Source organism: Sorex fumeus, unplaced genomic scaffold (genome assembly GCF_029834395.1).
Source record: "Sorex fumeus unplaced genomic scaffold, SorFum_2.1 ptg000010l, whole genome shotgun sequence".
Classification (NCBI taxonomy): Eukaryota; Metazoa; Chordata; class Mammalia; order Eulipotyphla; family Soricidae; genus Sorex; species Sorex fumeus.
In genome coordinates, this window is record NW_026606067.1 from 10765115 (window position 1) to 10779035 (window position 13921).

General features: G+C 41.9%; 1 pseudogene; it reads right to left on the reverse strand.

The window, feature by feature from the left end:
* Positions 1–6002: 6002 nt before the first annotated feature.
* On the reverse strand, positions 6003–6118 carry LOC130020204 (uncharacterized; annotated as a pseudogene).
* Between the last annotated feature and the right edge of the window lie 7803 nt (positions 6119–13921).

A 13921-nucleotide genomic window follows, 5' to 3' on the forward strand; every position in this document is an offset into this window, starting at 1 on the left:
CTTGGCCCCTTGACGCAAAGGGAGGGATCTGCCTGTGTGACCCCATTTCTCAGCAAATGGAAAGCTGTCCTTTTTCGGTTCTTTCCTAAAATATCTACGCAGATGCTATTTGGAGGATGGTACAAGCCGAGGCAAAGTCACAGCTTTTTGTTTTATTTTGGTATTTGGGCCACACCCAGTGGGGTTCTGGGCTTATTTTTGGCTCTGTGCTCAGGGATCACTCCTGGTAGGGCTTGGGGGACCATATGCGGAGCCATATGGTCAAATTTAGGTTGGGTGCATGCAAGGCAAACGCCTTATCCATGGTACTATCTTTCTGACCCCTTGAGGTGTGTTTTGTTTTAGGAAAATGTTCTTTTCTGGGTTTGGCAGAGACCTTGTTCACAGTGGAGAGAAGATCCCTCCCCTCCCCCTGCCACTACTATTATTATGATTATTAACTTGGGGGATAGACTTGGAGGTACTCAGAGCTTATTCCTCACTGTGCTCAGAGGTCACTCTGGTGGGGCTTAGGGGACCATATTGGGTGCTGTGGCCATGTGCCAGACGAGCACCTTAATTCCTGTCCTGCTATCCTGGTCCCTGCTTTACTTATTTTTTGTGGGGGGGGGGGGGCGGACACGGGGGTTATGGCTACATCCAGCCATGCTTGGGGCCATTACTAGCTTTGGGGAACCATAAGCGGTGCTGGCACTTGAACCGGGGTCTGCTACATGCAGAGCCAGCACTTTAACCATGGAGATTAGCAGCCGTGGGGCCTTCACTAGGCAGACCTGGGCTCAGACTCTGTATTGTTACGAGCCTCTGGATTCTTTGCCCTGCCCATCCTGTTGTTGTGAGGTTTGGCTGTGCTGCCCACACTCTGATCAGCTGCACCCTCTAGCAATTACCCCCACTCCCATGGTCTTATGCACATCCTGGTTGTGCTCCTGTCTACAGTGCTCACATATACCTGAGACTATAAATTTGTACCCCTAAGACAGCAGAGCTGCCAGGCCTGCTCAGCCCAAGGGGGTGGCCTGGGGATTGAACTCATGGTCTCAGGCTTGCCAGGCAGGTGCTTTTAGCAGCTGTGCCCCCACCCCCCCCCAGGAGGACCCTCTGCATATTTCTTTATCTCCCTTCCTATCACTACGTTTACTAACCATCCAGCTCCTGTACAACTCTCCTCACTCATCTCCTTATAATAAGAAGGCAATGTCAAGTACATTAAAGGCTATTGTTCCTATTGGGTTCTGAAACTTGTTCCTTCTCTTTTTCCAGGAATGCACATGCTGTTTATACTCTCTTTCGATATGTTTATAACCATTAGTTCCTCTTTCCTTAAGCACTTCTGTCAGCACACAGACTTTCATAGTTCTTCTTAAATTAAACAGAAGGTTATTAGGCTATTTTTTTCTAATGCCTTAGCAACCTACATAGGCAAACCCAAACCCAAGGCTGTAAAAAGCATCAAGGTTAAGAAATAAAACTAAGGAGAATTAATCTCAGCAAATAGACATACGCAAATGACCATTTCTCCTGAAGCATTAAGGACAAATGCTTAAGTTGCAGTCAATTAAATATATCTTTGCCTTGTGAGATATAGTGGGGGGGGGTGGTAGTGGGGTTCTCAAGTGTCCTCAGTAGATCTTGGAGTCCCATTGATTCTCAGCCAATCAATGGAAGGGCCTGAGGAGAAGGCGCTGGGTCACACCAGCACTCCTGGCAACCTCCAGGGCTGTCCTGTGTGGTGCTAGGAAGATAGCAGAGCAGGGTGGGCACTTGGCTTGTACACAGCCAACTTGGGTTTCATTCTGGAATCCCATATGGTCCCTGAATCACCAGGAGTGATTCCTAAATGCAGAGGCAGGAGTAAACTCTGAGCAGCCCTGGGTGTGGACCTCCAAACAAAACAAACAAAACCCTCATAGACACCGGCCGAACTTGTGTCCTGACCACGTATTGTCTCCCGGCCTCTTTGCTACTTCTCTTTAAGTCTTTCCCTGACCTTTCTCAGTGGAACACCCCTATTTTCATTTGGGGGCTTCCCAATAAAAATATTTCTAGGGAGTGTTAGACAATCTTTTGAAATGCTTTACTATGCCTCAGTTTACCTTTTGTGGCTACTATATTGTCATGGCCTTCACTGCATATCCCTCTCTCCTCATGGTCCTGCCCCTTCACAGGCACCCACTGCATGTGTCCACATCACATCCCCGGGAGCTTCAAGGAGCCTGACTTTAAGCCAAACATCCAACAAAGGCAGGAAGCAACCTTGTCAAGGTTTGAGGTGTTCTATAGAAATGCTGCTGTTCGCGTCTCCCTTCTCTCAATCTGTACGCAGCATCTTCCCTTTGTGGTTCCCACGCAGTCAGAAGTGAGCTTTTCTCTCTGCCGCCCTCTCATACCCACACCATTCGCCATACTTTCCCATCCCCTTCTCTGTGCTGGTGCCGAGGCTAGGAGCCTGAGCCCACATGCTTTCTTCCCGCCTTCCTCTGATCTTCTCAGAACTCTCCTCTCGGCCCTGCCTCAACCCGGTGTTCATCTCCAGATCTCTCTCTCTCTCTCTCTCTCTCTCTCTCTCTCTCTCTCTCTCTCTCTGATCCTCCTTATCTCCTCCCTTCCCATCCTCCCAGCCTCACTATCCTCTTGCTCCAAGCTTTAGTTTTTTCTTTAAACCACTGAGTCTCAACAGCTCAGATCCCCTGTTTCTCTCCACACACCCCTCCCCAACTTCTGGTCCCAGGTTTCACTTTTCTTCATCTTCTGAAATTATAGCACAGCGGGTAGGACGTTTGCCTTACAAGCGGCCAACATGGCCGACCTGAGTTCAATTCCTCCGCCCCTCTCGGAGAGCCCAGCAAGCTACCGAGAGTATTCGATATGCCAGACACAGTAACAACAAAGTCTCCAATGGAGACGTTACTGGGCCCGCTGGAGCAAATCGACGATCAACGGGAGGGCCTTTACCTTTACCTTTACCTGAAATTGCACATTTTTGCTTCTTTTCCTTTTCATGCCTGTTGTTGGCAGTGTCTGAGGACCACCTCCCTTCCCCCGCTGCCCCATGTTTTTAGTTGCTTTACTTGTACACATGCTTGCCAGAGATCACCAGGATGTTCACAAATGTTTACTTCTCTTGTGCTCTCGACCCTGATGTTCCAGCATCTATCTTCCACTGTGGTATGCACTGGAATCACCCACTTTTGTTTTGTTTTTTGGGTCACACCCAGCAATGCACAGGGGTTATTCCTGGCTCTGCATTCAGTAATTACTCCTGGTGGTGCTTGGGGGGAACTATATGGGATGCTGGGACTTGAAGTTGGGTTGGTTGCATGCAAGGCAAACGCCCCACCTGCTGTGCTATCGCTTCAGCCCCCTCGCCCACTTTTTTTTTTCTTTTTGGGTCACACCCGGCGATGCACAGGAGTTATTTCTGGTTCACGCACTCAGGAATTACTACTCCTGGCAGTGCTCGGGGGACCATATGGGATGCTGGGAATCGAACCTAGGTCGTCTGTGTGCAAGGCAAATGCTCAACCTGCTTTGCTATTGCTCCAGCCCATTGCCCACTTTTTTTAAAAAGTTTTTTTTATTTTATAAAGTTGTTCACAATATTTGGTTACATTTAATATCCTGGAGCAATAGCACAGCGGTAGGGCGTTTGCCTTGCACGCAGTCGACATGGCCGACCCGAGTTCGATTCCTCCGCCCCTCTCGGAGAGCCCGGCAAGCTACCGAGAGTATCTCGCCCGCACGGCAGAGCCTGGCAAGCTCCCCGTGACGAATTCGATATGCCAGACACAGTAACAACAAAGTCTCCAATGGAGACGTTACTGGGCCCGCTCGAGCAAATCGATGATCAACGGGAGGGCTTTTATTTATTATTTATTTAATATCCAAACACCAATCCCACCACTATTACACATTCCTACCACCGTATTTCAGGTGTTTCAATCCAGAATCCCAATCCCTGCCCCAAAGCAGAACCGAAATAATTGAATATTTCCCTCCAAAAAAGGTTGTTTGCCTCCTACTTTGAATTCCATCAACTGTGATGTGGTACTCTTAGACTATCAGTAGACTGTGTCCTAACAAGTGTTGTGCGGCCACAAATGCAGCTGTGCAGTCCAGGCAAAGGTTCACTTGGGGGTGAGGCTTGGTCCAAGCATGAGGAGAGTGACTGTGAGTGTGGTGGCAGTTGGGTTCTGAAGGTTTTCAGCTGCCAGGGCTTGGGTCCCTTAGGGCAGGGAGGGCTTTCTGGGGGTTGGGGTGGGGTCACCACTTTTGAGTGGTGGTGTTTACACATACCTGGTTGTGTGCTGGAGATGACATAATTGTTTGTGGTGATGATGGTGGTCTCAGAGAGCAGAACTTGGGACCCACTGCTGAGTATACAGGTGGCACTGAGGATCTACTCGTGCCTGTGGGTTTGTGAGAGGCACTTTTTGTATCTTGCCTCTCCCCTAGGTTTCTCTGAAGATCTGTTTTCTAGCTGCTATTTCCAATACAAACTGCTTGACAGAATGCTTAATTCTTCCCAAACTTGTCCTCTGCTCCAAACTTTAAGTCTCTCCACCTTGGTAAGAGATTCATTTTCCAAGACACTTGCAAAAATGCCAAGAGTTCTCTCTCTCTTCTCCCACCCCTCATAAGAGGTGAATTCATTACTAGCACCTGTACAGGACACCTCCCAAACACACTCAGCTCTGGCTATTCCTTTTCATGTCCGCTTACCATTATTTGTCTTTCTGGCCACTGCTTCACAAGAGGAGAGACCTTCTCAGTGGTCTCCCTGATTCCACTATTGCATCCCACCTCCACACCCCATCAGCATTTTGAATAAGCTCATATATCTTCTTAGAATGCAATGTGAACTCCTCTGGACCTTCATGAGCTGGCATGGTTAGGCTTTTCCCTACTTCCTCAAGTGATCTCAGGTCATATATATATATATATATATATATATATATATATATTATTTCATTATGCTCCAGTCGAATTGATGCTATTTTTGTCACCTTAAGCATGGAAAGCTCTTTTCTGTCTCAGGGTCTTTGCACTTGTACTTTACGGTTTCTTTGCACTTTTCATCCCCCCTCACTATTCTGGAAGTTTCTCCATGCCCTCAGCCAATATTTCTTACCATTGGCTCTTGTCAGCTGAACTATTTATTCATTTGTGAGATGGCTTTAAGAAGTATAATACAAAGATTTTTGATATTGTTTACATATATTTTTAGTCCCATGACTATCTGGTTTAGCATTTAGTGACTTTCTTATACTTGGTGCATTGCTCTTCTCCTTTTCCTCCTCCTCTTCCTCTGTCTCCTCCTCCTCCTCCTCCTCCTCCTCCTCCTCTGCCTCTTCCTCCTTCGCCTCCTTCTCTTCCTTCTCTCTCATCTTATTTCTCTTCCTCCTCTACCTTCTCAGTTTCAGGGATTGAACCCAGAAACTCACATTTAGAAGGTATGTGCTCTTAGTCTCTGCCCCATTTCTTCTGCTTGTTCACGCAATTTTTTGTATCCAAATGCAAATTAAATAATCTTAGAATATTAAATCAGAGTAGGAATTATATGTATAATTGTTTAGTCACATAACTTGAGTTTGAAGGGCGGGAGAGATAGAGCGGGTAAGGCACTTTCCTTGCTTGCCACTGGCCCAGGTTCAGTCCTCAGTACCACTTATGTTTCCTCAGATGCTGCCAGGAAAGATTCCTAAAGCCAGGAGTAAGCCCTGATATCACTGAGGTGTGGTTCTCAAAAGTAAAGAAAAATAAACTATGATTTGTGTTTGAATCGTTGATGTGTTCTTCTGCATGTTCTTTAAACTCTCAGCCTCAGTTTTCTACTCTATAAAGAGTGAATAATAATACCAGAATCCTCAATTTGGAGTGAAAGTGAGACTCTGCATATGATACTATTGAAAAAAACGTGGGGTGTATCCACATCATATTCCACATCATCACATTTTTTGTTTTTCTCCTAACAATAGGCACTATACTAGACATGGAACACAGTAGGTTCTCATTAAATATTTATTTAATGAATTTTATTTTTATTCATTTAGTAAATAAATTAAACTGATAAGAACAGATACTACACTTGATCTTAGCCAAAAGGTCGAGAAGTGACAGACAATAAATAAATACATGGAAATAAAGTTTAATTCATATGTTTGTTTTGAGAATGAGAAACATATGTCAAGTGATTAAAATAGTGCTCCGTGCACAGTCAGTACTCAATGAAACCTTATTATCAGCACTCAAAGGGCCTGCTAACCTGAGCAGTCAATACTATTAAGAACTGTGCCAACTGTTCTTATCTAGAGCAGTCAAAACCTTTGTCTCCTGGGCCTCTCCTCCCATGTAATAAAGGAAATGACTTGCAATTGTTCCTTCTCCGTTCTCCCTTGTCCTTTATTTTATCTCTGTATTAAAAGCTCACCTTCTTTCTCTATGCTCATTACTCCTATTAGCCTATCTCATCCCCATGGTTTTAAGTATGATCTAAAGGCTGATGATCCCCAGGTTTACCATTTTACATTTGACCTCTCTCTGAAACTCCTCACGGATTGTTGACTACTTGATGTTCTGTTACAGTTTCTGCTCAGTATCCTGAATGAAGCATATTTAAAAGTGTTCTCGATTCTACTCTCCTCCTACTCCTCCTACAGTACCTTCTCCCCAGTTCTCCTGAGTTTGACAACTCCAACCTTTCTCCTGCTCAGACTCAAAACTGTATGTTTGACTCTTCTATCACCCAGAGTGAGTCCATAGGCAAAACTTATGGACTGACCTGAAAAAAATAGATCCTATGTATAACCACTTCCTATCACCGCAGCTGCTCTTTTGTAACTGCCAGAATCACTTCTCCCTGTGTTGATTGCAGTCTTTCTTTACTTGCCATCCTCTACCCGCTCCATCTATTTGCTGCCACAGTGAACTTTTGAAAATGACAGATATTCCTCCTCTCAAAATGATTGGATGGCTTTTCATTCGCACTGAAAGGTAAAATACTTAGTTTTATATGCTCTTTCTATCCTCCTCTCCCCACCCCAACACGTGCACCCCACTCCCTCAGGATCTTTCTGTGTACCTCTCCCTGTTGACTCCTGTCTTCCACCTCCCAGGAGACCTGCTGCATGCCGGAGGCATCTATCTGCCTTGGATGACAGCGTTTGCTGTGCCTCTCTTCACTTTATTGTGGCTCCAGAATTACATGTGGTCACTTGTACCCCACCCCAACTCTTCCGGTCTGCAATGTCTTCTTTTCTGAGAGGCTTTCCTGAGCCATGCAATGTAAAGTACAATAACTCCCCTCCCCCCTCTTCAAATCGGGACCTACCTTACCCTGCTTATTCCTCTCTCTTTCTGCATATCCCTCCCCCGTTGCAATTCGATCTCTTTGAGTGTTGTCTCTTGACTGATTAGTATGTAAATTCCATGAGAAAAGGGATGTCATTTTATTATCTTCCTGAATGTAGCTTTGTTGGCAAGCGTTAATACTATTTGCTAAGCAGAGTCTGAAAGATAGTACAGTGGGTAGGGCTCTTGCTTGCATGCAAGTAGCCTGGGTTTGATCCCTGGCACCACATATGGTCCCTTGAGCCCTGTCAAGAGTGATTTCTGAGCACAGTGCTAGGAGTAATCCCTGAATATGTGTGTGACCACAAACCAAAAATTTTTTTAAAAAGTGAAATGAATTGCTGCATTTTTTTTGGTTGTTGTTTGTTTTTATTTGGGGGTTAACATGTGTTAAATGTTACTTAGCAATAAGAACCTAGTGAAATAGCAGAATCATTTTGCCAGAGTGATATGCATGGTAGAGGGAAGCATGTGTATTATTTCCACCACTCTCAAATCCCACTAAGGAAGAGACTACTCCCTTCTCCCCTTCACACAGTTAATCCTCGGTGTTACCAGAATCAAACTTTATTTTTGAAAGACCTTTCTTCAGCTTTGAAATGTTCTGCATATTGCAATGCATACACATGAGGATGCTATGACTCATTACAAGACTCGAGGCTCCTAGACACTCCTTTCTTGGCTCTTCCCAGTCACCTACTAACAGATGATTTCAAATGGGCACGGGGAGGAGTCTCATTTCCAGGCCAGCCTCACTGTGATTCAGTGCTGATGCATGTGCCTTTTGGCTTCCCTTCTTCACAGTCGCCGTGTAGCTTGTTTAATCTCCCTGATCGATCACTAAACACCATCTGGCTTCCATTTGAAGTCCAGTTGTACGTAGGCTGTGGTGGTTCGCTTATCTTTTGAAGGATCATGGTATCCTTCCAAGGAACAGAACAAAATGATAAAATATAAAACCTCCCTGGCCACTTTCACTCTAAAGACAAGCTTATATAGGAAATGGTTTTCAATCATTAACAATTAAAATATCAACAATAAGACCTGTTCTAGGCTCAACTATTTCTTTCTTTTATCCCTTTGCAGCAGAATTGCTTCTTTACAGAAGAACTTTTCCTTTTCATGAATTGAGGTTCTGGAACCAAATTACAGTGTGTACCTCAATTTTCCATGGACTTCTCACATTAGATTAAACCTAAGTGACCATTGAACATTTCAATAAAATAGTTTTAGTGTTTTATTATATATCTATTGTCAGAATGAATTTTAAGAGAAATCTTCTACAGACAACTTGAGAACTTTTAGTTTTTATTTCTTTTCAAGCTCTTCTTCCAGGAAAATGTTATCATGGAGGCAAGTGGGTATTTGTCCTAACACTTTCTGAATTTGGTAGACATGTTTGGCAGCAACTTAGAGGCCTGCTGATGATAATTTAAAAAACCATAATTACATTAGTACAACTTGTGTTCATATCATCATGTGGTAGGTTAATTAATATGTGAGTCTCCTTGTGATTGCCAAATTTAATTACCATTTTTTCTTTAAAAATAAACCTATAAGAGATGCTTCATTTCTACTAAAACAAAGAGTGAGTAGATTTAAGTTTCCTAATTCATAAGTGGCTTTCCTTCCATCAGCCTATCAAGTGCACCCATCTTAGCTAGGTAATTCTTCTTAGGAATTGTTTTCTTATGTCATTACTATTTTAACCTTTGATTTACATGTTCAATAGAAGTCAACTTAAACACATACCCGTGCATGCATACACACACACACACACACACACACACACACACACACGCACACACCCCTTACCTTGTAAGAGACAGTGGACTAGGTTAAAATAAATAGAATTTAGTTACTATCCCCTGATACTATTACAAGATTGGCAAAAGGATAAACTTGAAATCTTTACAAATAATGACATTTTGTGGCGAGAGTCCTTTCAAGTAGTGGCCCTGAGGCCTGGGGGCCACTCCTGGTGCTAACCAGCTGGACGGTTCAATGCTTGAACTTGGCAATACAGAGTTGATTGGCCCTGATTCTGCTGGGGATCTCAGGGCTACACCTGGCAATACTCAGGGGGGTCAAGCAGACAGGGATCAAATTCAAGCCCTGCATGTGAGGCATGCAACCCTGATCCCTGAGCTATCTCCCAGGTCCCAATGAATAGATTTTAAAGCCTGATACCCACCTGCTTTCGAAACCTATCTCGCATCAAATCTTCCACACACTCTGCAGATGCCAACAATGTTGCCTTACTTTCTCCAAGCATGCTTTACACTTCTGAATTCCTAACTAGGTAAATACTATTTTCTTACTCACGCACCCAATTTTAATTATTAATAAATTTTATTAATAAATAAAATTAATCTTTGAGATCTGTTGAAAATTAAAAAATTGAAAAAAAACCCAAACAGAAGTAAACACAAAAGCCAATGAAAAGCCAAACTCTTAACAATAAATGAAAACAGTTAAGTTGTTCAGAGACAAGAGCAATTTATCAGTGTTAATCTATGTTGTTTTATTGTTGCTCAGTAATTTATCATTTCTCAAGAAAGGAGGACAGCAGACAGCAGGTCTCATAGTACTCATAATTGTATCCTCTCAAATATCTCCTCAAATTGTTCATAGGAAAACTTTCAATAAAGGCCTGGAGCAATGGTACAGTGGGTAGGGCGCTTGCCTTTCATGCAGCCCACCTAGTTTGGTCACTGGCATCCCATATGGTTCCTTGATCACCGCCAGGAGTAGTTCCTGAATGCAGAGCCAGGAGAAATCCCTGAGCAATGCCAGTGTGACCCAAAAGGCGAAAAAAAAAAAAAAACCCCACCACCTTTCAATAATTTTTTCTTATATTTTTCTTATGTATAATATTAAATAAAAAGTAACAAATAAATTTTTTATTTTGGTGAAGACTATGTGGTTAAAATATAATTTATATACTACTTTGGATTATTAATTTGCAGAGAATAAAAACATAATTAAATATACTTTGTCTAATTTATATTAATCTGAGGGCCTTAATCAGTTGTTTTAGAATGATATTACTCTATTTTCTAATGCAGAAGTAGTAACTAACATAAGCTTCTAATTTACTGCATAGTAAATAATGGGCTAATTTATCATGCATATAAACTGGTAAAGGTAAAAGGTAAAGGCCCTCCCGTTGTTCATCGATTTGCTCGAGCGGGCCCAGTAACGTCTCCATTGGAGACTTTGTTGTTACTGTGTTTGGCATATTGAATACATCACGGGGAGCTTGCCAGGCTCTACTGTGCGGGCGAGATACTCTCTGTAGCTTGCCGGGCTCTCGGAGAGGGACGGAGGAATCGAACTCGGGGTCGGCCATGTTGGCTGCGTGCAAGGCGAATGCCCTACCGCTGTGCTATCGCTCCAGCCCTGCATATAAACTGATGACTAATAAATGGGTAATTTTATATAGTCAAATGATAGTTCAAAGCAATAAATCACATCAGCACTAAATCACAGAGGCTTATAGAAAACAATTTAGAAAGAATTTTATTAAACAATTGATAAGCTTTTCAGTTACGATGTCAGTGACAAGTTAAAATGTAATGATTTATGTTAATTTTTCTTTTTTAAAATGTTTAATGGACAATTTAATTCTACACAGAGATAAAGAAAAAATATTTTATTCCTGTAATACAAGAAAGTTAAATTCTACATTTTTCCCCTATAGAGCACATACAAATCATGAGAAATAATGACCTTTGAATAATAAATCCTTGATGTTTTAATGTTGCACATTCAATAATTTGACACTGATAAGTTGTCTAGAAAGCAACACCTTTATACAAGGTCTATTGGGGTGGGGAAAAGTTACTGAAATTTCTATCAGTGGAGATTATTTTATTAATTTACAAATAATGAAGATATTAAGTCACAAATGACATTTACTATGTACTTTCATCATTAGCCACATTTGTAGAATGAAAATGTCACCTGGATTTCTATTCTAATTGGTAATGAAGAAATATAGTGTATGCTTTCAGCATTGAACAAGCTATAACAAAGTTTTTTTTTTCTTGAATTCCCTAGTTTATATATTACCCTTGTTCTGAACTTACTGAAATTTATAATAACTGTCACAAGTATATAAACTCACATAATGAATCTATAGACCTTAAAACTCTAAGCAAACCTGTTTTGCACAGTAGCACATAACTCCAGCTTACTTAACACTGTCAATTAGCTGTTGCTCATATATTTGGCACATCAAGCTCTTTTTGGGGAAAATGTCTTAAACTTGATCAAACTGTGCATAATCTCACAGTTAGTTCTCACTTTGCCCAGTTGCCTGCAAATGTCCTTCTTCATGTTCTCCTCTTTCTATTAAATAATAGGTTTCTAAAAAAAAACTTATATATTTTGCAGATCATTTTTAGCGATCCTATTGCTTTGCTTTACACCTCTTTAACTTCTCAAGAGTATTTTTATTCATTTAGTTTGTTTTCTGGGCCACACCTAGCAGTGACACTTGACTGTGTTCAGGGGACTATATGTGGGGTCAAAAATTTGGATCATGTGGGTGATGCAAGACAAGCACCGTATTCCCTCTATTGTAAGGGGAAACTCCTGCATTTAACCTAACACTACCGATTATTCCTTTAAAAGCTTCACACCAAAGCATGTAGCTTTGGAGCTTTCTTATCTAGACACAAATTTTGTAGTAATGCAACCAAGGAGGTTATTTGTTTTTAGCAGCTACCACATTTCTTTAATCTAAAGGTAAGAATGAGTGAGGCATATATTTTGATTCTTAAGTGCACAGCTTTGCATATCTGTGTTTTAAATTCATGCTGTTGCTCTTTTTTCTTGGTACTCTAGATCTAGCCTCAGCATCTTCCCCCGCCCCACCCCACCCCCCCACCCCGTGCATTTTCATGGACTCAAACATTCTTCCAGGCTCAACTTGTATATTCTTCTGTTTATTTGAACCATCTTTCACAAAGACAAACCAAATAGAAAGCTTCAGCTGGTATTCAAAGCACAACATTCCAATGTCCTTCAGTGACGCCCAAGGGCTTCAAAAGAAAGTGTGGAAGTGTGGAAAAACATCAGGCACTAATCATCAGGTCTATGTTTAGTCAGCCCTGTATTTTGGTGGCTGATAATTCAGTAACTTTGATAACTTATACTCAGTCTCCTTATCCGTATTAAAATGGGGAAAATTGAGCCATCTCTTTCTTTCTTTCTTTCTTTCTTTCTTTCTTTCTTTCTTTCTTTCTGTATTTTTTGCTTTTTGGCTCACAACAAGGGTTACTCCTGGCTCTGCACTCAGGAATTACTCTTGGAGGTGTTCAGGGTACCATGTGGGACGCTGGGAATCAAACTCGGGTTGGCGAAACTCCCTGCCTGCTATGCTATCGCTCCAGCCCCATAAGCCATCTCCTTCTTTAAAGGGTATTGACTTTATCACTCTCTGTTATTTGCCACTGGCTCCTTTCCTGACCATCTACATGTATTTTATTTCATATTTGTCCTTAAATGTCTTTTTCTCTTTATGCTTGCAGGTCTTTGCTAAAACTGGATTTTTTCCCTTCTCTCTTCCTTTCTCCTCCCTCCCTACCCCTTAGTAGAACCCCTACATATAGTTCAATGTCAAATTCAAATGCCACATCATTAATAAGTCTTTGCTTTTCCTAATTAAAATGAATCTGTTCTTCCACAATATTCCTGTAGAGAGAGGTCTTCCCCTCCAGTGTTTAAGTTTCATATCCAAACCTATATTCCAGGTGGAAATAATTTTTGCTCAGCACAGAAGGCTTTAAGGCTTTAATAATTTGTGCTTTAAGATTCTCATAGTATTCTAAATTGGATTTTATTATTATTTTTAGAGGCAAATCTCTCTGTCAAATCAGAGAGATTAGGTCATTGGTTAGTATGTTTATGCTGTAATTTTTGGGTGGGGGTATTTAGGACCTCATCTAGAAGTGCTCAGTTATTAAACCTGGCTTTGTGCTCAGGGATCACTTTAGGCAGTGCTAGGGATCAAACTGGGTTCAGCTGTGTGCAAGGCAAGCATTCTAGCCCCTGTGCTGTCTCTCTGGCCTCATGTTCTCCTTAAGTCAGAAGATTCCTGTCTGCCAAATCTTGGACTTTTTCTGCAGCACCTATATATATGCATCTGTTTTAAGTGTTTGATAATGTGAATTCGCACCAATTCTTTTTACTTTTCAACTTCATCTACTCATGTATGTATTCCTCATGTGGAACTATCTTTTACTTTTTTTGATTCTGTAGTTTTGAAAAATGCTTTCATGTCATTTGATATGGATATTTCATGCTGCCTGTGCTTGCCTTTTCTCTCTTTCAAATGTTAAGGTGAAAAGAGTGGGATGTCTGACTCGCAAAGCTTACCTTCCTTGTCACATGAGACGAAGGTGAGTTTCTAAGATGGGTGATATTGAGAAGGGTAAGAAGATTTCTGTCCAGAAGTGTGCTCACTGCATTACCATGGAGAAGGGAGGCAAGCACAAGATCTCTAAGGTCTGTTTGGGCGAAAGATGGGTCAGGCCGCTGGATTATCTTACACCAATGCCAGCAA